General features: G+C 53.0%; 1 long non-coding RNA gene across 1 annotated transcript in view; it reads right to left on the minus strand.

The window, feature by feature from the left end:
• Positions 1 to 14,419: 14,419 nt before the first annotated feature.
• LOC141047657 (uncharacterized) overlaps positions 14,420 to 25,924 on the minus strand; it is a 36,839-nt gene continuing 25,334 nt past the window's right edge. The window contains exons 2-3 of the long non-coding RNA XR_012219874.1: positions 18,141 to 18,289; positions 14,420 to 17,346 (exon numbers count right to left, since the gene is read on the minus strand). This is a non-coding gene — a long non-coding RNA (uncharacterized lncRNA). The remainder of the gene's footprint in view (positions 17,347 to 18,140; positions 18,290 to 25,924) is intronic.

Raw genomic sequence — 25,924 nt, forward strand, 5'->3', positions numbered from 1 at the left:
GACAGTATAATACCTCCCCACACAAAGCCCTACATAGAGTAGAATGGGCTCCATATAGCACATTTAATGTAACAGGCCCCATATAGCCCAACATTTAATGTAATGGGCACCACACAACCCAACATAATGCAATGGGCCCCATATAAAAGGCTCTACATAACCCTCCATTTAATACAATGGGCCCTATGTAGCCCTAAAATTAATATAATGCGGCCCACAAATAACTCAATTTAATAAAATGGGACCCAGAAAGCCTGCTATTTAATATATTGTGCCCCTATAGCCTTAAATTCAAAATAAATAGCCCCACATAGCTTTCCCTTACCACCGAAGCACAGCCACAGTCCCGTTGGCGTGCCACCGAAGCACAGCCACAGTCCCGTTGGCGTGCCACCGAAGCACAGCCACAGTCCCGTTGGCGTGCCACCGAAGCACAGCCACAGTCCCGTTGGCGAGCCACCGAAGCACAGCCAGTGTCCCGATGGCGTGCCACCGAAGCACAGCCACAGTCCCGTTGGCGTGCCACCGAAGCACAGCCACAGTCCCGTTGGCGTGCCACCGAAGCACAGCCACAGTCCCGTTGGCGTGCCACCGAAGCACAGCCACTGTCCCGTTGGCGTGCCTCCGAAGCACAGCCACTGTCCCGTTGGCGTGCCTCCGAAGCACAGCCACTGTCCCGTTGGCGTGCCTCCGAAGCACAGCCACTGTCCCGTTGGCGTGCCTCCGAAGCACAGCCACTGTCCCGTTGGCGTGCCACCGAAGCACAGCCACAGTCCCGTTGGCGTGCCACCGAAGCACAGCCACAGTCCCGTTGGCGTGCCACCGAAGCACAGCCACTGTCCCGTTGGCGTGCCACCGAAGCACAGCCACTGTCCCGTTGGCGTGCCTCCGAAGCACAGCCACTGTCCCGTTGGCGTGCCTCCGAAGCACAGCCACTGTCCCGTTGGCGTGCCTCCGAAGCACAGCCACTGTCCCGTTGGCGTGCCTCCGAAGCACAGCCACTGTCCCGTTGGCGTGCCTCCGAAGCACAGCCACTGTCCCGTTGGCGTGCCTCCGAAGCACAGCCACTGTCCCGTTGGCGTGCCTCCGAAGCACAGCCACAGTCCCGTTGGCGTGCCACCGAAGCACAGCCACAGTCCCGTTGGCGTGCCACCGAAGCACAGCCACAGTCCCGTTGGCGTGCCACCGAAGCACAGCCACAGTCCCGTTGGCGTGCCACCGAAGCACAGCCACTGTCCCGTTGGCGTGCCACCGAAGCACAGCCACTGTCCCGTTGGCGTGCCACCGAAGCACAGCCAGTGTCCCGTTGGCGTGCCTCCGAAGCACAGCCACTGTCCCGTTGGCGTGCCTCCGAAGCACAGCCACTGTCCCGTTGGCGTGCCTCCGAAGCACAGCCACTGTCCCGTTGGCGTGCCTCCGAAGCACAGCCACTGTCCCGTTGGCGTGCCTCCGAAGCACAGCCACTGTCCCGTTGGCGTGCCTCCGAAGCACAGCCACTGTCCCGTTGGCGTGCCTCCGAAGCACAGCCACTGTCCCGTTGGCGTGCCACCGAAGCACAGCCACTGTCCCGTTGGCGTGCCACCGAAGCACAGCCACTGTCCCGTTGGCGTGCCTCCGAAGCAGCCACTGTCCCGTTGGCGTGCCTCCGAAGCACAGCCACTGTCCCGTTGGCGTGCCTCCGAAGCACAGCCACTGTCCCGTTGGCGTGCCTCCGAAGCACAGCCACTGTCCCGTTGGCGTGCCTCCGAAGCACAGCCACTGTCCCGTTGGCGTGCCACCGAAGCACAGCCACTGTCCCGTTGGCGTGCCACCGAAGCACAGCCACTGTCCCGTTGGCGTGCCACCGCAGCACAGCCACTGTCCCGTTGGCGTGCCACCGAAGCACAGCCACTGTCCCGTTGGCGTGCCACCGAAGCACAGCCACTGTCCCGTTGGCGTGCCTCCGAAGCACAGCCACTGTCCCGTTGGCGTGCCTCCGAAGCACAGCCACTGTCCCGTTGGCGTGCCTCCGAAGCACAGCCACTGTCCCGTTGGCGTGCCTCCGAAGCACAGCCACTGTCCCGTTGGCGTGCCTCCGAAGCACAGCCACTGTCCCGTTGGCGTGCCTCCGAAGCACAGCCACTGTCCCGTTGGCGTGCCTCCGAAGCACAGCCACTGTCCCGTTGGCGTGCCTCCGAAGCACAGCCACTGTCCCGTTGGCGTGCCTCCGAAGCACAGCCACTGTCCCGTTGGCGTGCCACCGAAGCACAGCCACTGTCCCGTTGGCGTGCCTCCGAAGCACAGCCACTGTCCCGTTGGCGTGCCACCGAAGCACAGCCACTGTCCCGTTGGCGTGCCTCCGAAGCACAGCCACTGTCCCGTTGGCGTGCCACCGAAGCACAGCCACTGTCCCGTTGGCGTGCCACCGAAGCACAGCCACTGTCCCGTTGGCGTGCCTCCGAAGCACAGCCACTGTCCCGTTGGCGTGCCTCCGAAGCACAGCCACTGTCCCGTTGGCGTGCCTCCGAAGCACAGCCACTGTCCCGTTGGCGTGCCTCCGAAGCACAGCCACTGTCCCGTTGGCGTGCCTCCGAAGCACAGCCACTGTCCCGTTGGCGTGCCTCCGAAGCACAGCCACTGTCCCGTTGGCGTGCCTCCGAAGCACAGCCACTGTCCCGTTGGCGTGCCACCGAAGCACAGCCACTGTCCCGTTGGCGTGCCACCGAAGCACAGCCACTGTCCCGTTGGCGTGCCACCGAAGCACAGCCACTGTCCCGTTGGCGTGCCACCGAAGCACAGCCACTGTCCCGTTGGCGTGCCACCGAAGCACAGCCACTGTCCCGTTGGCGTGCCACCGAAGCACAGCCACTGTCCCGTTGGCGTGCCACCGAAGCACAGCCACTGTCCCGTTGGCGTGCCACCGAAGCACAGCCACTGTCCCGTTGGCGTGCCACCGAAGCACAGCCACTGTCCCGTTGGCGTGCCACCGAAGCACAGCCACTTTCCCGCTGGCGTGCCACCGAAGCACACCATTTCCCATGGGCCCGCCAGAAGGTCCCACTACTTGGCCTTTTTGCTTACCACTTGTGCGACCATGTTGGGCTTTTTAGCCTGCCATCGAGATACATTCATTGGCCTCATTGTCTGCCACCTTGGAGTCCATCTTGGTTGTTTTTTTTTTTTTACACTGCCACTACGGTTCATGTTCTGGCCCTTTTGCTTACCACCGGGACACCCATCTTGGCCTTTTTAGCCTGTCACTGCGGTGAATTCTTTGACTTTATTTGCCTGCAGGGTGCCCATCTTTAGCCTGCCCTGCCAACAGTATAATGCCCACCCACAAATAGCCGACAAAAAGTAGAATGGGCTCCATATAGCACAACATTTAATTTAATAGGCCCCATATAGTCCAACATTTAATGTAATGGGCACCGCACAACCCAACGTATAATGTAATGGGCCCCATGTAAAAGGCTCTGCATAACCCTCCATTTAATACAATGGGCCCCATGTAGCCCTCCAATTAATAAAATGCGTCCCACAAAGAACTCAATTTAATATAATGGAACCTGCATAGCACTCTATTATAATGGGACCCAGAAAGCCTTCTATTTAATATATTGTGCCCCCTATAGCCTTAAATTCAAAATAATTAGCCCCACATAGCTTTTCCTTACCACCGGAGAACACCCTTTTCCCTTGACATGCCACAAGAGCTCACCCGTTTCCCGTTGGCGTGCCACCGGAGCACTCTTGTTGGCGTGCCACCGGAGCACATCCGGTTCCTGTTGGCATGCCATCGAAGCACACCCTTTTCCCATTGGCATACCACCGAAGCACACGATTTCCGGTTGGCGTGCCACCAGAGCACACCCTTTTTTTCAGCTGGCGTGCCACCAAAGCACACCATTTCCCGTTGGCGTGCCACCGAAGCACACCCTTTTACAGTTGGCGTGCCACCAAAGCACACCCTTTTGCAGTTGGCGTGCCACCGAAGCACACCATTTCCGATTGGCGTGCCACCAGAGCACACCCTTTTCCCGTTGGTGTGCCACCAAAGCACACCATTTCCCGTGGGCCAGCCAGAAGGGCCCAATACTTGGCCTTTTTGCTTACCATCAGTGCGCCCATCTTGGGCTGTTTAGCCTGCCTTCAAGATACATTCACTGGCCTTATTGTCTACCACCATGGCATCCATCTTGGGTTTTCTTTTTTACACTGCCACTGCGGTACATGTTCTGGCCCTTTTGCTTAACACTGGGACACCCATCTTGGGCTTTTTAGCCTGACACCGCAGTGAATTCTTTGACTTTTTTATTTGCCTGCAGGGTGCCCATCTTGGCCTTTTTAGCCAGCCCTGCCGACAGTATAATACCTCCCCACACAAAGCCCTACATAGAGTAGAATGGGCTCCATATAGCACATTTAATGTAACAGGCCCCATATAGCCCAACATTTAATGTAATGGGCACCACACAACCCAACATAATGCAATGGGCCCCATAAAAAAAGGCTCTACATAACCCTCCATTTAATACAATGGGCCCTATGTAGCCCTAAAATTAATATAATGCGGCCCACAAATAACTCAATTTAATAAAATGGGACCCAGAAAGCCTGCTATTTAATATATTGTGCCCCTATAGCCTTAAATTCAAAATAAATAGCCCCACATAGCTTTCCCTTACCACCGAAGCACAGCCACAGTCCCGTTGGCGTGCCACCGAAGCACAGCCACAGTCCCGTTGGCGTGCCACCGAAGCACAGCCACAGTCCCGTTGGGGTGCCACCGAAGCACAGCCACAGTCCCGTTGGCGTGCCACCGAAGCACAGCCACAGTCCCGTTGGCGAGCCACCGAAGCACAGCCACTGTCCCGATGGCGTGCCACCGAAGCACAGCCACAGTCCCGTTGGCGTGCCACCGAAGCACAGCCACAGTCCCGTTGGCGTGCCACCGAAGCACAGCCACAGTCCCGTTGGCGTGCCTCCGAAGCACAGCCACTGTCCCGTTGGCGTGCCTCCGAAGCACAGCCACTGTCCCGTTGGCGTGCCACCGAAGCACAGCCACAGTCCCGTTGGCGTGCCACCGAAGCACAGCCACTGTCCCGTTGGCGTGCCACCGAAACACAGCCACTGTCCCGTTGGCGTGCCACCGAAGCACAGCCAGTGTCCCGTTGGCGTGCCTCCGAAGCACAGCCACTGTCCCGTTGGCGTGCCTCCGAAGCACAGCCACTGTCCCGTTGGCGTGCCTCCGAAGCACAGCCACTGTCCCGTTGGCGTGCCTCCGAAGCACAGCCACTGTCCCGTTGGCGTGCCTCCGAAGCACAGCCACTGTCCCGTTGGCGTGCCACCGAAGCACAGCCACAGTCCCGTTGGCGTGCCACCGAAGCACAGCCACAGTCCCGTTGGCGTGCCACCGAAGCACAGCCACAGTCCCGTTGGCGTGCCACCGAAGCACAGCCAGTGTCCCGTTGGCGTGCCACCGAAGCACAGCCAGTGTCCCGTTGGCGTGCCACCGAAGCACAGCCACTGTCCCGTTGGCGTGCCTCCGAAGCACAGCCACTGTCCCGTTGGCGTGCCTCCGAAGCACAGCCACTGTCCCGTTGGCGTGCCTCCGAAGCACAGCCACTGTCCCGTTGGCGTGCCTCCGAAGCACAGCCACTGTCCCGTTGGCGTGCCTCCGAAGCACAGCCACTGTCCCGTTGGCGTGCCACCGAAGCACAGCCACTGTCCCGTTGGCGTGCCACCGAAGCACAGCCACTGTCCCGTTGGCGTGCCACCGAAGCACAGCCACTGTCCCGTTGGCGTGCCTCCGAAGCACAGCCACTGTCCCGTTGGCGTGCCTCCGAAGCACAGCCACTGTCCCGTTGGCGTGCCTCCGAAGCACAGCCACTGTCCCGTTGGCGTGCCTCCGAAGCACAGCCACTGTCCCGTTGGCGTGCCTCCGAAGCACAGCCACTGTCCCGTTGGCGTGCCTCCGAAGCACAGCCACTGTCCCGTTGGCGTGCCTCCGAAGCACAGCCACTGTCCCGTTGGCGTGCCACCGAAGCACAGCCACTGTCCCGTTGGCGTGCCACCGAAGCACAGCCACGGTCCCGTTGGCGTGCCACCGCAGCACAGCCACTGTCCCGTTGGCGTGCCACCGAAGCACAGCCACTGTCCCGTTGGCGTGCCACCGAAGCACAGCCACTGTCCCGTTGGCGTGCCTCCGAAGCACAGCCACTGTCCCGTTGGCGTGCCTCCGAAGCACAGCCACTGTCCCGTTGGCGTGCCTCCGAAGCACAGCCACTGTCCCGTTGGCGTGCCTCCGAAGCACAGCCACTGTCCCGTTGGCGTGCCTCCGAAGCACAGCCACTGTCCCGTTGGCGTGCCTCCGAAGCACAGCCACTGTCCCGTTGGCGTGCCACCGAAGCACAGCCACTGTCCCGTTGGCGTGCCTCCGAAGCACAGCCACTGTCCCGTTGGCGTGCCACCGAAGCACAGCCACTGTCCCGTTGGCGTGCCTCCGAAGCACAGCCACTGTCCCGTTGCCGTGCCACCGAAGCACAGCCACTGTCCCGTTGGCGTGCCACCGAAGCACAGCCACTGTCCCGTTGGCGTGCCTCCGAAGCACAGCCAGTGTCCCGTTGGCGTGCCTCCGAAGCACAGCCAGTGTCCCGTTGGCGTGCCTCCGAAGCACAGCCAGTGTCCCGTTGGCGTGCCTCCGAAGCACAGCCAGTGTCCCGTTGGCGTGCCTCCGAAGCACAGCCAGTGTCCCGTTGGCGTGCCTCCGAAGCACAGCCAGTGTCCCGTTGGCGTGCCACCGAAGCGCAGCCACAGTCCCGTTGGCGTGCCACCGAAGCGCAGCCAGTGTCCCGTTGGCGTGCCACCGAAGCGCAGCCACTGTCCCGTTGGCGTGCCACCGAAGCGCAGCCAGTGTCCCGTTGGCGTGCCTCCGAAGCGCAGCCAGTGTCCCGTTGGCGTGCCTCCGAAGCGCAGCCACTGTCCCGTTGGCGTGCCTCCGAAGCGCAGCCACTGTCCCGTTGGCGTGCCACCGAAGCGCAGCCACTGTCCCGTTGGCGTGCCACCGAAGCGCAGCCACTGTCCCGTTGGCGTGCCTCCGAAGCGCAGCCACTGTCCCGTTGGCGTGCCTCCGAAGCGCAGCCACTGTCCCGTTGGCGTGCCTCCGAAGCGCAGCCACTGTCCCGTTGGCGTGCCTCCGAAGCGCAGCCACTGTCCCGTTGGCGTGCCTCCGAAGCGCAGCCACTGTCCCGTTGGCGTGCCTCCGAAGCGCAGCCACTGTCCCGTTGGCGTGCCTCCGAAGCTCAGCCACTGTCCCGTTGGCGTGCCTCCGAAGCACAGCCACTGTCCCGTTGGCGTGCCTCCGAAGCACAGCCACTGTCCCGTTGGCGTGCCACCGAAGCACAGCCACTGTCCCGTTGGCGTGCCTCCGAAGCACAGCCACTGTCCCGTTGGCGTGCCTCCGAAGCACAGCCACTGTCCCGTTGGCGTGCCTCCGAAGCACAGCCACTGTCCCGTTGGCGTGCCTCCGAAGCACAGCCACTGTCCCGTTGGCGTGCCTCCGAAGCACAGCCACTGTCCCGTTGGCGTGCCTCCGAAGCACAGCCACTGTCCCGTTGGCGTGCCTCCGAAGCACAGCCACTGTCCCGTTGGCGTGCCTCCGAAGCACAGCCACTGTCCCGTTGGCGTGCCTCCGAAGCACAGCCACTGTCCCGTTGGCGTGCCTCCGAAGCACAGCCACTGTCCCGTTGGCGTGCCTCCGAAGCACAGCCACTGTCCCGTTGGCGTGCCTCCGAAGCACAGCCACTGTCCCGTTGGCGTGCCTCCGAAGCACAGCCACTGTCCCGTTGGCGTGCCACCGAAGCACAGCCACTGTCCCGTTGGCGTGCCACCGAAGCACAGCCACTGTCCCGTTGGCGTGCCACCGAAGCACAGCCACTGTCCCGTTGGCGTGCCACCGAAGCACAGCCACTGTCCCGTTGGCGTGCCACCGAAGCACAGCCACTGTCCCGTTGGCGTGCCACCGAAGCACAGCCACTGTCCCGTTGGCGTGCCACCGAAGCACAGCCACTGTCCCGTTGGCGTGCCACCGAAGCACAGCCACTGTCCCGTTGGCGTGCCACCGAAGCACAGCCACTGTCCCGTTGGCGTGCCACCGAAGCACAGCCACTGTCCCGTTGGCGTGCCACCGAAGCACAGCCACTGTCCCGTTGGCGTGCCACCGAAGCACAGCCACTGTCCCGTTGGCGTGCCACCGAAGCACAGCCACTGTCCCGTTGGCGTGCCACCGAAGCACAGCCACTGTCCCGTTGGCGTGCCACCGAAGCACAGCCACTGTCCCGTTGGCGTGCCACCGAAGCACAGCCACTGTCCCGTTGGCGTGCCACCGAAGCACAGCCACTGTCCCGTTGGCGTGCCACCGAAGCACAGCCACTGTCCCGTTGGCGTGCCACCGAAGCACAGCCACTTTCCCGCTGGCGTGCCACCGAAGCACACCATTTCCCATGGGCCCGCCAGAAGGTCCCACTACTTGGCCTTTTTGCTTACCACTTGTGCGACCATGTTGGGCTTTTTAGCCTGCCATCGAGATACATTCATTGGCCTCATTGTCTGCCACCTTGGAGTCCATCTTGGTTGTTTTTTTTTTTTTTTACACTGCCACTACGGTTCATGTTCTGGCCCTTTTGCTTACCACCGGGACACCCATCTTGGCCTTTTTAGCCTGTCACTGCGGTGAATTCTTTGACTTTATTTGCCTGCAGGGTGCCCATCTTTAGCCTGCCCTGCCAACAGTATAATGCCCACCCACAAATAGCCGACAAAAAGTAGAATGGGCTTCATATAGCACAACATTTAATTTAATAGGCCCCATATAGTCCAACATTTAATGTAATGGGCACCGCACAACCCAACGTATAATGTAATGGGCCCCATGTAAAAGGCTCTGCATAACCCTCCATTTAATACAATGGGCCCCATGTAGCCCTCCAATTAATAAAATGCGTCCCACAAAGAACTCAATTTAATATAATGGAACCTGCATAGCACTCTATTATAATGGGACCCAGAAAGCCTTCTATTTAATATATTGTGCCCCCTATAGCCTTAAATTCAAAATAATTAGCCCCACATAGCTTTTCCTTACCACCGGAGAACACCCTTTTCCCTTGACATGCCACAAGAGCTCACCCGTTTCCCGTTGGCGTGCCACCGGAGCACTCTTGTTGGCGTGCCACCGGAGCACATCCGGTTCCTGTTGGCATGCCATCGAAGCACACCCTTTTCCCATTGGCATACCACCGAAGCACACGATTTCCGGTTGGCGTGCCACCAGAGCACACCCTTTTTTTCAGCTGGCGTGCCACCAAAGCACACCATTTCCCGTTGGCGTGCCACCGAAGCACACCCTTTTACAGTTGGCGTGCCACCAAAGCACACCCTTTTCCAGTTGGCATGCCACCAAAGCACACCCTTTTGCAGTTGGCGTGCCACCGAAGCACACCATTTCCGATTGGCGTGCCACCAGAGCACACCCTTTTCCCGTTGGTGTGCCACCAAAGCACACCATTTCCCGTGGGCCAGCCAGAAGGGCCCAATACTTGGCCTTTTTGCTTACCACCAGTGCGCCCATCTTGGGCTGTTTAGCCTGCCTTCAAGATACATTCACTGGCCTTATTGTCTACCACCATGGCATCCATCTTGGGTTTTCTTTTTTACACTGCCACTGCGGTACATGTTCTGGCCCTTTTGCTTAACACTGGGACACCCATCTTGGGCTTTTTAGCCTGACACCGCAGTGAATTCTTTGACTTTTTTATTTGCCTGCAGGGTGCCCATCTTGGCCTTTTTAGCCAGCCCTGCCGACAGTATAATACCTCCCCACACAAAGCCCTACATAGAGTAGAATGGGCTCCATATAGCACATTTAATGTAACAGGCCCCATATAGCCCAACATTTAATGTAATGGGCACCACACAACCCAACATAATGCAATGGGCCCCATATAAAAGGCTCTACATAACCCTCCATTTAATACAATGGGCCCTATGTAGCCCTAAAATTAATATAATGCGGCCCACAAAGAACTCAATTTAATAAAATGGGACCCAGAAAGCCTGCTATTTAATATATTGTGCCCCTATAGCCTTAAATTCAAAATAAATAGCCCCACATAGCTTTCCCTTACCACCGAAGCACAGCCACTGTCCCGTTGGCGAGCCACCGAAGCACAGCCACAGTCCCGTTGGCGTGCCACCGAAGCACAGCCACAGTCCCGTTGGCGTGCCACCGAAGCACAGCCACAGTCCCGTTGGCGTGCCACCGAAGCACAGCCACAGTCCCGTTGGCGTGCCACCGAAGCACAGCCACAGTCCCGTTGGCGTGCCACCGAAGCACAGCCACAGTCCCGTTGGCGTGCCACTGAAGCACAGCCACTGTCCCGTTGGCGTGCCACCGAAGCACAGCCACTGTCCCGTTGGCGTGCCACCGAAGCACAGCCACTGTCCCGTTGGCGTGCCACCGAAGCACAGCCACTGTCCCGTTGGCGTGCCACCGAAGCACAGCCACTGTCCCGCTGGCGTGCCACCGAAGCACAGCCACTGTCCCGCTGGCGTGCCACCGAAGCACAGCCACTGTCCCGTTGGCGTGCCACCGAAGCACAGCCACTGTCCCGTTGGCGTGCCACCGAAGCACAGCCACTGTCCCGTTGGCGTGCCACCGAAGCACAGCCACTGTCCCGTTGGCGTGCCACCGAAGCACAGCCACTGTCCCGTTGGCGTGCCACCGAAGCACAGCCACTGTCCCGTTGGCGTGCCACCGAAGCACAGCCACTGTCCCGTTGGCGTGCCACCGAAGCACAGCCACTGTCTCGTTGGCGTGCCACCGAAGCACAGCCACTGTCCCGTTGGCGTGCCACCGAAGCACAGCCACTGTCCCGTTGGCGTGCCACCGAAGCACAGCCACTGTCCCGTTGGCGTGCCACCGAAGCACAGCCACTGTCCCGTTGGCGTGCCACCGAAGCACAGCCACTGTCCCGCTGGCGTGCCACCGAAGCACAGCCACTGTCCCGCTGGCGTGCCACCGAAGCACAGCCACTTTCCCGCTGGCGTGCCACCGAAGCACAGCCACTTTCCCGCTGGCGTGCCACCGAAGCACAGCCACTTTCCCGCTGGCGTGCCACCGAAGCACAGCCACTTTCCCGCTGGCGTGCCACCGAAGCACAGCCACTTTCCCGCTGGCGTGCCACCGAAGCACACCATTTCCCATGGGCCCGCCAGAAGGTCCCACTACTTGGCCTTTTTGCTTACCACTTGTGCGACCATGTTGGGCTTTTTAGCCTGCCATCGAGATACATTCATTGGCCTCATTGTCTGCCACCTTGGAGTCCATCTTGGTTGTTTTTTTTTTTTTACACTGCCACTACGGTTCATGTTCTGGCCCTTTTGCTTACCACCGGGACACCCATCTTGGCCTTTTTAGCCTGTCACTGCGGTGAATTCTTTGACTTTATTTGCCTGCAGGGTGCCCATCTTTAGCCTGCCCTGCCAACAGTATAATGCCCACCCACAAATAGCCGACATAAAGTAGAATGGGCTCCATATAGCACAACATTTAATTTAATAGGCCCCATATAGTCCAACATTTAATGTAATGGGCACCGCACAACCCAACGTATAATGTAATGGGCCCCATGTAAAAGGCTCTGCATAACCCTCCATTTAATACAATGGGCCCCATGTAGCCCTCCAATTAATAAAATGCGTCCCACAAAGAACTCAATTTAATATAATGGAACCTGCATAGCACTCTATTATAATGGGACCCAGAAAGCCTTCTATTTAATATATTGTGCCCCCTATAGCCTTAAATTCAAAATAATTAGCCCCACATAGCTTTTCCTTACCACCGGAGAACACCCTTTTCCCTTGACATGCCACAAGAGCTCACCCGTTTCCCGTTGGCGTGCCACCGGAGCACTCTTGTTGGCGTGCCACCGGAGCACATCCTGTTCCTGTTGGCATGCCATCGAAGCACACCCTTTTCCCATTGGCATACCACCGAAGCACACGATTTCCGGTTGGCGTGCCACCAGAGCACACCCTTTTTTTCAGCTGGCGTGCCACCAAAGCACACCATTTCCCGTTGGCGTGCCACCGAAGCACACCCTTTTACAGTTGGCGTGCCACCAAAGCACACCCTTTTCCAGTTGGCATGCCACCAAAGCACACCCTTTTGCAGTTGGCGTGCCACCGAAGCACACCATTTCCGATTGGCGTGCCACCAGAGCACACCCTTTTCCAGTTGGTGTGCCACCAAAGCACACCATTTCCCGTGGGCCAGCCAGAAGGGCCCAATACTTGGCCTTTTTGCTTACCACCAGTGCGCCCATCTTGGGCTGTTTAGCCTGCCTTCAAGATACATTCACTGGCCTTATTGTCTACCACCATGGCATCCATCTTGGGTTTTCTTTTTTACACTGCCACTGCGGTACATTTTCTGGCCCTTTTGCTTAACACTGGGACACCCATCTTGGGCTTTTTAGCCTGACACCGCAGTGAATTCTTTGACTTTTTTATTTGCCTGCAGGGTGCCCATCTTGGCCTTTTTAGCCAGCCCTGCCGACAGTATAATACCTCCCCACACAAAGCCCTACATAGAGTAGAATGGGCTCCATATAGCACATTTAATGTAACAGGCCCCATATAGCCCAACATTTAATGTAATGGGCACCACACAACCCAACATAATGCAATGGGCCCCATATAAAAGGCTCTACATAACCCTCCATTTAATATAATGGGCCCTATGTAGCCCTAAAATTAATATAATGCGGCCCACAAAGAACTCAATTTAATAAAATGGGACCCAGAAAGCCTGCTATTTAATATATTGTGCCCCTATAGCCTTAAATTCAAAATAAATAGCCCCACATAGCTTTCCCTTACCACCGAAGCACAGCCACAGTCCCGTTGGCGTGCCACCGAAGCACAGCCACAGTCCCGTTGGCGTGCCACCGAAGCACAGCCACAGTCCCGTTGGCGTGCCACCGAAGCACAGCCACAGTCCCGTTGGCGTGCCACCGAAGCACAGCCACAGTCCCGTTGGCGAGCCACCGAAGCACAGCCACTGTCCCGTTGGCGTGCCACCGAAGCACAGCCACTGTCCCGTTGGCGTGCCACCGAAGCACAGCCACTGTCCCGTTGGCGTGCCACCGAAGCACAGCCACTGTCCCGTTGGCGTGCCACCGAAGCACAGCCACTGTCCCGTTGGCGTGCCACCGAAGCACAGCCACTGTCCCGTTGGCGTGCCACCGAAGCACAGCCACTGTCCCGTTGGCGTGCCACCGAAGCACAGCCACTGTCCCGTTGGCGTGCCACCGAAGCACAGCCACTGTCCCGTTGGCGTGCCACCGAAGCACAGCCACTGTCCCGTTGGCGTGCCACCGAAGCACAGCCACTGTCCCGCTGGCGTGCCACCGAAGCACAGCCACTGTCCCGTTGGCGTGCCACCGAAGCACAGCCACTGTCCCGTTGGCGTGCCACCGAAGCACAGCCACTGTCCCGTTGGCGTGCCACCGAAGCACAGCCACTGTCCCGTTGGCGTGCCACCGAAGCACAGCCACTGTCCCGTTGGCGTGCCACCGAAGCACAGCCACTTTCCCGCTGGCGTGCCACCGAAGCACAGCCACTTTCCCGCTGGCGTGCCACCGAAGCACAGCCACTTTCCCGCTGGCGTGCCACCGAAGCACAGCCACTTTCCCGCTGGCGTGCCACCGAAGCACACCATTTCCCATGGGCCCGCCAGAAGGTCCCACTACTTGGCCTTTTTGCTTACCACTTGTGCGACCATGTTGGGCTTTTTAGCCTGCCATCGAGATACATTCATTGGCCTCATTGTCTGCCACCTTGGAGTCCATCTTGGTTGTTTTTTTTTTTTTACACTGCCACTACGGTTCATGTTCTGGCCCTTTTGCTTACCACCGGGACACCCATCTTGGCCTTTTTAGCCTGTCACTGCGGTGAATTCTTTGACTTTATTTGCCTGCAGGGTGCCCATCTTTAGCCTGCCCTGCCAACAGTATAATGCCCACCCACAAATAGCCGACATAAAGTAGAATGGGCTCCATATAGCACAACATTTAATTTAATAGGCCCCATATAGTCCAACATTTAATGTAATGGGCACCGCACAACCCAACGTATAATGTAATGGGCCCCATGTAAAAGGCTCTGCATAACCCTCCATTTAATACAATGGGCCCCATGTAGCCCTCCAATTAATAAAATGCGTCCCACAAAGAACTCAATTTAATATAATGGAACCTGCATAGCACTCTATTATAATGGGACCCAGAAAGCCTTCTATTTAATATATTGTGCCCCCTATAGCCTTAAATTCAAAATAATTAGCCCCACATAGCTTTTCCTTACCACCAGAGAACACCCTTTTCCCTTGACATGCCACAAGAGCTCACCCGTTTCCCGTTGGCGTGCCACCGGAGCACTCTTGTTGGCGTGCCACCGGAGCACATCCTGTTCCTGTTGGCATGCCATCGAAGCACACCCTTTTCCCATTGGCATACCACCGAAGCACACGATTTCCGGTTGGCGTGCCACCAGAGCACACCCTTTTTTTCAGCTGGCGTGCCACCAAAGCACACCATTTCCCGTTGGCGTGCCACCGAAGCACACCCTTTTACAGTTGGCGTGCCACCAAAGCACACCCTTTTCCAGTTGGCATGCCACCAAAGCACACCCTTTTGCAGTTGGCGTGCCACCGAAGCACACCATTTCCGATTGGCGTGCCACCAGAGCACACCCTTTTCCCGTTGGTGTGCCACCAAAGCACACCATTTCCCGTGGGCCAGCCAGAAGGGCCCAATACTTGGCCTTTTTGCTTACCACCAGTGCGCCCATCTTGGGCTGTTTAGCCTGCCTTCAAGATACATTCACTGGCCTTATTGTCTACCACCATGGCATCCATCTTGGGTTTTTTTTTTTACACTGCCACTGCGGTACATGTTCTGGCCCTTTTGCTTAACACTGGGACACCCATCTTGGGCTTTTTAGCCTGACACCGCAGTGAATTCTTTGACTTTTTTATTTGCCTGCAGGGTGCCCATCTTGGCCTTTTTAGCCAGCCCTGCCGACAGTATAATACCTCCCCACACAAAGCCCTACATAGAGTAGAATGGGCTCCATATAGCACATTTAATGTAATGGGCACCACACAACCCAACATAATGCAATGGGCCCCATATAAAAGGCTCTACATAACCCTCTATTTAATACAATGGGCCCTATGTAGCCCTAAAATTAATATAATGCGGCCCACAAAGAACTCAATTTAATAAAATGGGACCCAGAAAGCCTGCTATTTAATATATTGTGCCCCTATAGCCTTAAATTCAAAATAAATAGCCCCACATAGCTTTCCCTTACCACCGGAGAACACCCTTTTCCCGTTGGCGTGCCACCAGACCACACCCGTTTCCCATTGGCGGACCTCCGGAGCACATCCTTTTCTTGTTGGCGTGCCAAGGGAGCACATCCTTTTCCCGTTGGGTGTGCCACCGGAGCACACCCTTTTCCCGTTGGCATGCCACCGCAGCACACCCTTATCCAGTTGGCGTGCCACCGAAGCACACCCTTTTCCAGTTGGCGTGCCACTGAAGCACACCCTTTTCCAGTTGGCGTGCCACTGAAGCACACCCTTTTCCAGTTTTGTGGAGCACATCCTTTTCCCGCTGGGTGTGCCACCGAAGCACACCATTTCCGGTAGGCGTGCCACCAGAGCACACCCTTTTATTGTTGGCGTGTCACCGGAGCACATCCTTTTCCCGCAGGCGTGCCACCGAAGCACACCATTTTCCCGTAGGCGTGCTCCCAAAGCACACCATTTCCTGTTGGCGTGCCACCGGAGCACATCCTTTTCCCGTTGGCGTGCCACCGGACCACACCCTTTTCCTGTTGGCATGCCACCGGAGCACACCCTTTTCCCGTTGGCAGGGCTGCCACTAGGAATTTCGGGGGCCCCATACTGGCAAAATTTTCAGGGCCCCCTTGAGACTCCGCCCAGGCTCCACCCCAGCCCCACCCCTCAAACTGTCGACAGTAAAAACTGCACTTCTCATCAAACACACATTAACAGTTCCCATTACCAGATCACACATCTAGCCAGCAGCTCTTGTTTTGGCCTAAAGATTTTGTAAATCTGCCACCACGACAAGGTAGACTCTTTTGGCCGGGCCCTACTCTACTGTAACCTATTGAACATTTGCTAAAATATCCAATACAATTTAGGTATATTTCTATTTATTTTTCAATTTTTAAAATGACCAATAATCACATCCAAAGGGACTAATACCACCGCACCATCACCATGTCCAGACCACATATTAACACCACATAGTGACCTATAATACCACATACATGGAACAAATACAGCCACCCCATGACCAGACCACATATTACCACCACAGAGACAAAATAATAGCACATACAAGGGACAAATACCACCACACCATGTCCCAACCACATATTACCACCACATGATGACCAATAATACCACATACAAGGAACAAATACTGCCACACCATGACCAGACCACATATTACCACCAGTGACAGAATAATAGCACATACAAGGCACAAATACCACAGCACCACGCCCAGACCACATATTACCACCACATGGTGACCAATAATACCACATACAAGGAACTAATACTGCCACACCATGACCAGACCACATATTACCACCAGTAACAGAATAATAGCACACACAAGGAACAAATACCACCGCACCATTCCCAGACCACATATTACCACGACATGGTGACTGAATACTACAATACTGATCATTAATAAAAAAACATAATACTATCACCATAAGTGCCATTATACACAGGAGAGCTGTACTTAGCATGTAGTGTCTGTGTTCAGGTAATACAGTGATCACCGGTGACATTATGCACAGGACCTCCGTATATAGTGCCAGTGTACAGGTAATACAGTGATCACTGGTGACATTGTACAAAGGCACTCTGTATATAGTGTACAGGTAATACAGTGACCACTGGTGACATTATACACAGGAGCTCTGTATATAGTGTCAGTGTACAGATAACACAGTGATCAGTGGAGACATTATACAAAGGCACTCTGTATATAGTGTATAGTGTCAGTGTACAGGTAACACACTGACTCACCAGTGATGTCTCTAGTGAAGTCCTTCATCTTTGTTTTTCATCTTTCATCCAGCACACACTGCCATCACGTCTTCCAGCCAGGGCTTGCCAGGAAATAACAGAATTATCTAGAGCTCCGCTTGCAGAACACATTCCTTATTTTTTTCCCAACTTCTACACTACACCAGATGAAGAAAAAAGGCGACAGTGTCACTCTGCACAGTAACAGAACCGCCCCCCCATTTAAAACAGTATCCTCAAAAAAATAAAATAAATACATCATTTTCGTATTTTCTGATGTAAAAATAAACTACTACAAAATCCGAAAAATTTTAGTTTTTACACCAGCCCCTTATACACAATATGACAAAGGCCAAGTGTGGCTGATTCTTTTCTTTTTTTTTTACTGCCGTGCTTCCCCCCAGAAATGAAAACATTACAAAATTGCAATTTTTTTTTTTTTTTTTACAAAACGTTTTCTTTTTTAACACTGAAATAAATTAAAAAAATCTTTGAGGTATGTGACCACGCTCAGGAAGAGCAGCGTTTTGGACGCAGCTCACCTGCACTACATACAAAACACTGCATTCTACTGTACACATTAGAAGCACAATGGATGGGATTTATAGAAATCCCATGCCCAATGTGCTACTACTTAGCGAGGCATATACTCACCCGCGGTGCGGATTTACGAACATGCAGCTTCCCCCAAAGCCATTCATTAGATGCGGTAAATCCGCACAGTTCACTAAGAACATGCAGCTTTAACTACGTAACTAAATCGCAGCATTTTGGATGCAGTGAAAATACGCTGCATACGCTGCGTTCAAAACGCTGCTATTTTCTGATAATGGGCACACAGACTGAAATCGCCGTAATAGAACTGCCCTGCAGTATCATGTTGCCCAGCCCTGAAGGCGTTAAAACGTATTTAAAAAAAAAAAAAATGATAAAAAGAAATATATTTACTTACTTCATTTTGCCAAACATTAGCATGAACAAAACCCATTACAGGAATTACTTAGAGGATTTTCAGGATCCCAATAAACAATTCCCCCTATTGCTCCAGATCTTCCATTGTTAACAAAGCAGCCATCAGTATGGACATCTGCTGATCTTCCTCTAGAATAGAAAAAAAAAGCAGTCTTGTCACAACAAGTAAGATATTTCAGAGTCAGTTTTACATAATAATCTTATTTTAGGTATTGCAAAGTATGTTCTCACATTTATTTCTGTAAGGCTAAGATCACATGACCATATTTTTGATCTGAGTGCTTTCTGTGAAAGAAAACGACAACACATGGACAGCGTTCAGGACAATGTTATTTAATGGGGCAATGCAAATGTTTTTTTTTTCCACAGACTGAATCTGCAAGTGGCAAAAAAAATTGCAGCATGCATTAATTTCTTTCGTGTTTTGCATGAGACTTTTGCACGATGGTTGAGCAAAATATAAAAAATATCACATTTCACACAGGGCCACTATAGGGCATCCAAGGAATGGACACATTGCATTTCTCTATGAAAAAAATGCTGCACTCTATCGTGCTAAAGCAAGTCAATGTGAAATATATGAAATATGAATAGCAATACAGCTTTTGAATACTAGGAAAAAATGAATGAGACGCTTTGCACACAATTTGGCCAAATCACGTCTGCTCATCAACCAACATCAAGGTGGTCTCATAAGGCTGATAGGTCCCTATCTACATGATTACCTCTCTTAGGCCAGGGTCACACTAGCGTAAAATACTGACGAGTGCTACGCGAGAAAACATCGCAAAGCAGTCGGACTACTGTTAATCTATGGGGCAGCTCACATCAAAGTATTTTTTCTCGGGTGTATTCTACGTGCGTGTAAAATCACAGCATGCCGCGATTTTATGCATATATCGGCCGAGCCTCGCCAGTGCAAGCCTATGGGTGCGAGAAAACATCGGACACCACACAGACCATGCGAGTGCTGTCCGATGTATACGCACCGGTGTCCTTTGAAATGCCGTCAATTCATGTGCCGCATACAGTAAAATACTGACAAGTTAGAATAGGATATATACATATACACTGGGTGCAGAATTATTAGGCAAATGAGTATTTTGATCACATCATCCTTTTTATACATGTTGTCCTACTGCAAGCTGTATAGGCTTGAAAGCCAATGATTTGCATCTCTGTAATGAGGAGGGGTGTGGTCTAATGACAACAAAACTCTTTCTAAGGTGTGCTTAACTATTAGGCAACTTCCTTTCCTTTGGCAAAATGGGTCAGGAGAGAGATTTGACGGACTCTGAAAAGTCAAAAATTGTGAGATGTCTTGCAGAGGGATGCAGCAGTCTTGAAATTGCTAAACTTTTGAAGCGTGATCACCGAACAATCAAGCGTTTCATGGCAAATATCCAACAGGGTCGCAAGATGTGTGCTGATAAAAAAAAAGGCGCAAAATAACTGCCCATAAATTGAGGAAAATCAAGGGTGAAGCTGCCAAAATGCCATTTGCCACCAGTTTTGCCATATTTCAGAGCTGCAACGTTACTGGAGTATCAAAAAGCTCAAGGTGTGCCATACTCAGGGACATGGCCGAGGTAAGGAAGGCTGAAAAACGACCACCTTTCAACAAAAAACATAAGATAAAACATCAAGGTTATGCAGACATCTGCGGGCTGACATTAATAGCCTAGGAAGTGGCCATGGATACTGCCCCCCCCCCGGCTAAAAACATCAGCTCTCAGCCGCCTCAGAAAAGGCGCATCTCTAAGATGCACCGATTGTGGCACTTAACCTCGCTCTTCCCACTTGCCCTGTAGCGGTGGCAAGTGGGGTAATAGTTGGGGGGGTTGACGATATCATCAGGTGACATCAAGCCCCAAGGTTAGTAATGGGTTTGCTGAGAGCTGATGTTTTTAGCCGGGGTGGTCAGTATCCATGGCCCCTTCCTAGGCTATTAATATCAGCTCGCAGCTGTCTGCATAGCCTTTGCTGGTTATTAATTATAGAGGGACACCAAGACATTTTGGGGGGGGTTTTAACCCCTTTACCCCCAAGGGTGGTTTGCATGTTAATGACCAGGCCAATTTTTAAAATTGACCACTATCCCTTTATGAGGTAATAACTCTGGAATGCTTCCATGGATCCCGGTGATTCTGACAGTTTTCTTGCGATATATTGTACTTCACGATAGTGGTAAAATTTCTTTGACATTACTTGCATTTATTTATGGAAAAAAAACGAAATTTGGCAAAAATTTTGAAAATTTTGCAATTTTCCAACTTTGAGTTTTCATGACCTTAAATCAGAGATATGTCACATAAAATACTTAAGTAACATTTCCCACATGTTTACTTTACATCAGCACAATTTTGGAACCAAAATTTTTTTCTTAGGAAGTTATAAGGGTTAAAAGTTGAACAGCGATTTCTCATTTTTACACCATTTTTTTTTTTGGGACTGTCTACATCACATTTGAAGCCACTTTGAGGGGTCTATATGATAGAAAATACCCAAAAGTGACACCATTCTAAAAACTGCACCCCTCAAGGTGCTCAAAACCACATTCAAGAAGTTTATTGATCCTTCAGGTGCTTTACAGGATTATTTGGAATGTTTAAAAAATTTTTACTTTAGAATAGATCCAATTTTTTTGTTTAACCCCTTTCTGCCATGAGACGTACTATCCCGTCCATGTGCCCTGGGACTTAATTACCAGGGACGGGATAGTACGTCATGGCATTTAATGCGACATCGTGACTTCAGTCGCGATGATGGCATTAAATTTCCGACGTCCAGGGGTCTGTCGCCGCCCTCCCTTCCTCCCGATCGCTGTGATTGGCTGTTGAAATTGTTGAAATCGAAACAGCCAATCACAGCGCTTCTCATTGTTTCAGCCAATCGGCGCAGCTGAAACAATGATGTGCTAGGCTGGGATCGAGTACCGATGTACTCGATCCTGGATCCGATTACTTGTAACGCTAGGCACCGGCAAAACCCCCCCGGATTGGCGCGATCACATCGATCGCGGCAATCGCAGGGCAGAGCGGCGCTATAGCGCCGCTCAACCCTGCCAGTATCGGTGCTGTATTAGCACCGATCCTAGGCAGGGACCTGATACAGGCCCAGTAGGGCCTGCAGGACCTGGTTGGCGCGATCGATTAGATCGGCAATCGCGCCAACCACAGGGCACAGCAGCAGTCACTCTGTGACCGCTCTGTGCCCTCCTGATGACCTGGGCATGACCTGCCTTTGAATCTGAGCTGCGAGCTCCGATCCTAGGTGGTTGCCATGGTCACCAGGCAGTACAGGGATTGGTGGATCGATATTATCATTCGATCCCACCAATGGCAGGTCACATCAGCGATGTGACCGCTCTGTGACCTGCCCCTGACCTGCCTGTGACCTGTATGACAGCTCTGCCGGGGGGTCCTCACACTAGCTGAAGATTCCCTAGAGAGCGGTCATACGTCTGGATCTCCTGGTGTGCTGGGTATTGTGGTGCCACAGCAGCAGTTTAGCAATACCTGCTAAAGAAAGAAGAAAACCCTACAACTGTAAGTATTGCCTGATCCCCGATCCCTGCCCAATCTAGCTTCACCCCCAAACTAGCTTCATCCCCCCCAATCCCCCTTCCCGCTCTTTTAACCCCCCTCCACCCCTCCTTTGCGCCACCTCCGTGCGCACATTTAGCAGCCGCCGAGCGTTGATTGGTGACGCAGTTCACCAATCAACACTCGTGCTTGCTTTTTTTCCCTAAGCCCCCTTTGCGCCAGCTCCGTATTCGCATCCTACAGCCGCCAAACTTTGATAAGTTGACATAGTTCACTTATCATAGCTTGTGCTTGCTGATTTCCTTTTTTTTTTTTCACCCCCTCTTTGCGCCACCTGACTACAAGCATAAGGCCTCTTTCACACTTCAGTTTTTTGCATCATAAGGCCTCTTTCACACTTCAGTTTTTTGCATCAGTTCAAATCCGCCAAAAAGGCAGACAAGCGGATCCATTCTCAGACGGATCCTGAAAATGAGGAAATTTAAAGGAACCGCTGGCCGGGAGAGGGAGTTTTTTTTTGTCCGGCACCCAGAAAGAATTTCGGGTTAAATTAGTGTCTGGAGGATCCGCCAGAAAAAAAATCTTTGAGGATGGTGACGGACAGCAACTTTTGGCGGATCCGCAAAAAAAAACCGGATGCAACGGACGGCAATCCGTCACAATCCGCCAGTAATGGAAGTCAATGGGGAAAAAAAACGGATCCTAAAAAGAAAATTGAGGATCCGTTTTTTTCAAAACCTGGCGGATTGTGACTGATTGTAAAAAACTGAAGTGTGAAAGAGGCCTAAGTGCTAATCCCTGTCTGATCTCTCTTCATCCCCACCCTTCCCCCTTTTTACCCCCTCAATCTCCCTTTGCGTCGCCTCTGTGCACACATTTAGCAGCCCCCTTTGCGCCACTCCATATTCGCATCCCACAGCCGCCAAACTGTGATAAGTGACATAGTTCACTTATCAAAGCTTGTGCCTGCTGATTTCCTTTTTTTCACCTCCTCTTTGCGCCACCTAACTACAAGTGTAAGTGCTAATCCCTGATACCTGTCCGATCTCTCTTCATCCCCCCTTCCCACTTTTTACCCCCTCCATCCCCCTTTGCGCCGCCTCTGTGCGCACATTTAGCAGCCCCCTTAGGCTGGTTTCACATTTGCGTTTTTTTGCGCTGGAAAAAAACGCATACGTGCGCATGCGTTTTTTCCCCTATATTTAACATGGGTGCGCATACCTGCGCGCTGGCATGCGCACGTATGCAATTTTCATGCGCTGCGTTTTTTTGGGGTGTGCGTTTGTATTTTCCAGACGCAGCATGTTGCATTTTTTGGCCCTGCAAAAAAGCGCATGCGCACGTATGCGCACGTTTTGCGCTAAAAATGGCCATTATAGCCTATGGATGCGCATACGTGCGCACTGGCATGCGCATGTAAGCGTTTTTTTAGCGCTGCGTTTTTTTGGTGGTGTCCACTTGTTGTACTAGTTATAATCTTCTAAAGTCAAAAAAAAAAAGTCTATATAAAGGAGGTGCCTGCCAAAACTCTGCCACTACTACACTGACAGATTGGAGAGCAGACAGTCAACAAGGAACCCATCTTCTATCAGCGAAGAATGTGAGTATATTACATTATATGCCTGTCCTTTTAAATTATGTATGTACTAATGATTTTTATTATTTTTAAATGCAGTATGTCTTCAGAATCCGAGTATTCCCCATCGCGGCAGGAATTGGCGCAAGCAGACCGTGAGGTGATTATTTTCGTGCATCTGGTAAGTATATCTGCTGCTTCTCCAAATCTCTTACGTTTTTTTCAACTTTTTTAAGACATCGTCATCATCATCTTCTGCGGACGGGACTAGTGAGGGCGAAGAGCAGGAGCAGCGAAGCCAAGTCCCGGTGGTGATACGGAATGTATGTATCAAATGATTTGTAATGTTCTTTATTTTTTATCTTCTATTTTTACTCTTTTTTATGTTTCTTTTTTTGTAACTTTTTATTCAATTTAAATTTGATTATTCTAATGAATGTGTTTTGTCTAGGTTCCACAACGGGATGAAGACGTCTACCTGGATAATGAGCAGCTCATCAGCCTGGTCCAGGAGCGTTCGCCGTTGTGGGACAGCCGTGACCGGCTGCACAAGGACATTGTGGTGACCCGGCGGCTATGGAATGAGGTGGCCGCAGCGTTGATGGATGGCTGGGACAGCGCCACAGCATCCTCCAAAAAGGCGTTTAGTGAGTATTTCCCTGCTCTGTATTGTGCCGCAGTGACTGTTGTCCTTGACGGCACTGTTGGGTTTCGTGCTAGGCATATTCTAGCAGGAAACCCAACAGTGTCATCGGGGTCTACAGTGACTGCTTTGAGTATTGTATTGCTACATTGTGCCGCAGTGACTGTTGTCCTTGACGGCACTGTTGGGTTTCGTGCTAGGTGTATTCTAGCAGGAAACCCAACAATGTCATCGGGGTCTACAGTGACTGCTTTGAGTATTGTATTGCTACATTGTGCCGCAGTGACTGTTGTCCTTGACGGCACTGTTGGGTTTCGTGCTAGGTGTATTCTAGCAGGAAACCCAACAGTGTCATCGGGGTCTACAGTGACTGCTTTGAGTATTGTATTGCTACATTGTGCCGCAGTGACTGTTGTCCTTGACGGCACTGTTGGGTTTCGTGCTAGGTGTATTCTAGCAGGAAACCCAACAGTGTCATCGGGGTCTACAGTGACTGCTTTGAGTATTGTATTGCTACATTGTGCCGCAGTGACTGTTGTCCTTGACGGCACTGTTGGGTTTCGTGCTAGGTGTATTCTAGCAGGAAACCCAACAGTGTCATCGGGGTCTACAGTGACTGCTTTGAGTATTGTATTGCTACATTGTGCCGCAGTGACTGTTGTCCTTGACGGCACTGTTGGGTTTCGTGCTAGGTGTATTCTAGCAGGAAACCCAACAGTGTCATCGGGGTCTACAGTGACTGCTTTGAGTATTGTATTGCTACATTGTGCCGCAGTGACTGTTGTCCTTGACGGCACTGTTGGGTTTCGTGCTAGGTGTATTCTAGCAGGAAACCCAACAGTGTCATCGGGGTCTACAGTGACTGCTTTGAGTATTGTATTGCTATATTGTGCCGCATTGACTGTTGTCCTTGACGGCACTGTTTTTTTTTTTTTAACAACAGTGGACAAAGTCCGAACACGTTGGCGTTCGATCAAGGACCGCTTCAACAGTGATGTTCGTGCTGAGGGCCAGGTTCGCAGTGGATCTGCGTCAAGGACCAGAACTAGATACCGTCACTATCACGCGTTGCAGTTCCTAAGAACGGATCCCACGAGATCGTAAGTATTATAAATTTTGGGGTTTTATTTTTATTAATCTGTGTTTTTCTAATCCACAGCTGATGCTTCTTGTAAAGGCATGGTAGTAATGATTTTCCTTTCTTCCACAGCACCTGGAGCAGCACCCTGCAACCTGGCCCTGGAGCGGTCCTTCCTCGGACGTCCTCTGACCCGTCCCAGCCATCCGACAGCCAGGAAGCACCTTGCAGGTCAACCACACACACAGCTGGTGACCAGGAAGCTGGGCCATCAGGTGTTCCCCTGTCCCAGGTCTCTGCCACTGGTTATGCGGGCACTACCCGCCAGCGGCAGAGGGCCTTGGACCGGAATGTCTTGCCCGAGTTTATGCATTTGAGCGAGGCCTTTAATTCCAGCCTCAAGTCACTGTCCGACAGAGTTGAAAGCGGTTTTGCACTCATGGAACGTGGTTTTAACCACTTTGAACACCGCTTCAATTCTGTAGAACAGCGCCTTGACCGTCTGGAGGCCGACCTCAACAGACCAGCACACCATTTTTTTAGTAAGATTGAAAAGGGCATGGCGGAACACCTTAGTCCTGAGCAACAGCTGAATGTGCTGCAGGCCTGCAACAATGCTTTCTTGCAGGCTATGCAGCATAATCGGTACGGTCAGCAGTCAGTGGTGTCATTTCCACCTGTGCCACCATTGACTCGCTTCACCTCACTACCGACTTGTGCTGCATACCACTGCACGGACACCTCTATTCAAAGCCAGGACACCCACCGTTACACCACCACAAGTCTGAGTGCAGCTGGTCACTTCACCGACACCACCATGGCAAGCGCTGCTCCTGTCTGGAGCACCACCGCCACTCCCATGCATGCGTGGAGCTCAGCCACCACTAGGCAAACATGGAACAGCCCTGCCGCTACAACAACA

The sequence above is a fragment of the Dendrobates tinctorius genome, unplaced genomic scaffold (genome assembly GCF_039654945.1).
Source record: "Dendrobates tinctorius isolate UK_male_01 unplaced genomic scaffold, ASM3965494v1 ptg000129l, whole genome shotgun sequence".
NCBI classification, from domain to species: domain Eukaryota; kingdom Metazoa; phylum Chordata; class Amphibia; order Anura; family Dendrobatidae; genus Dendrobates; species Dendrobates tinctorius.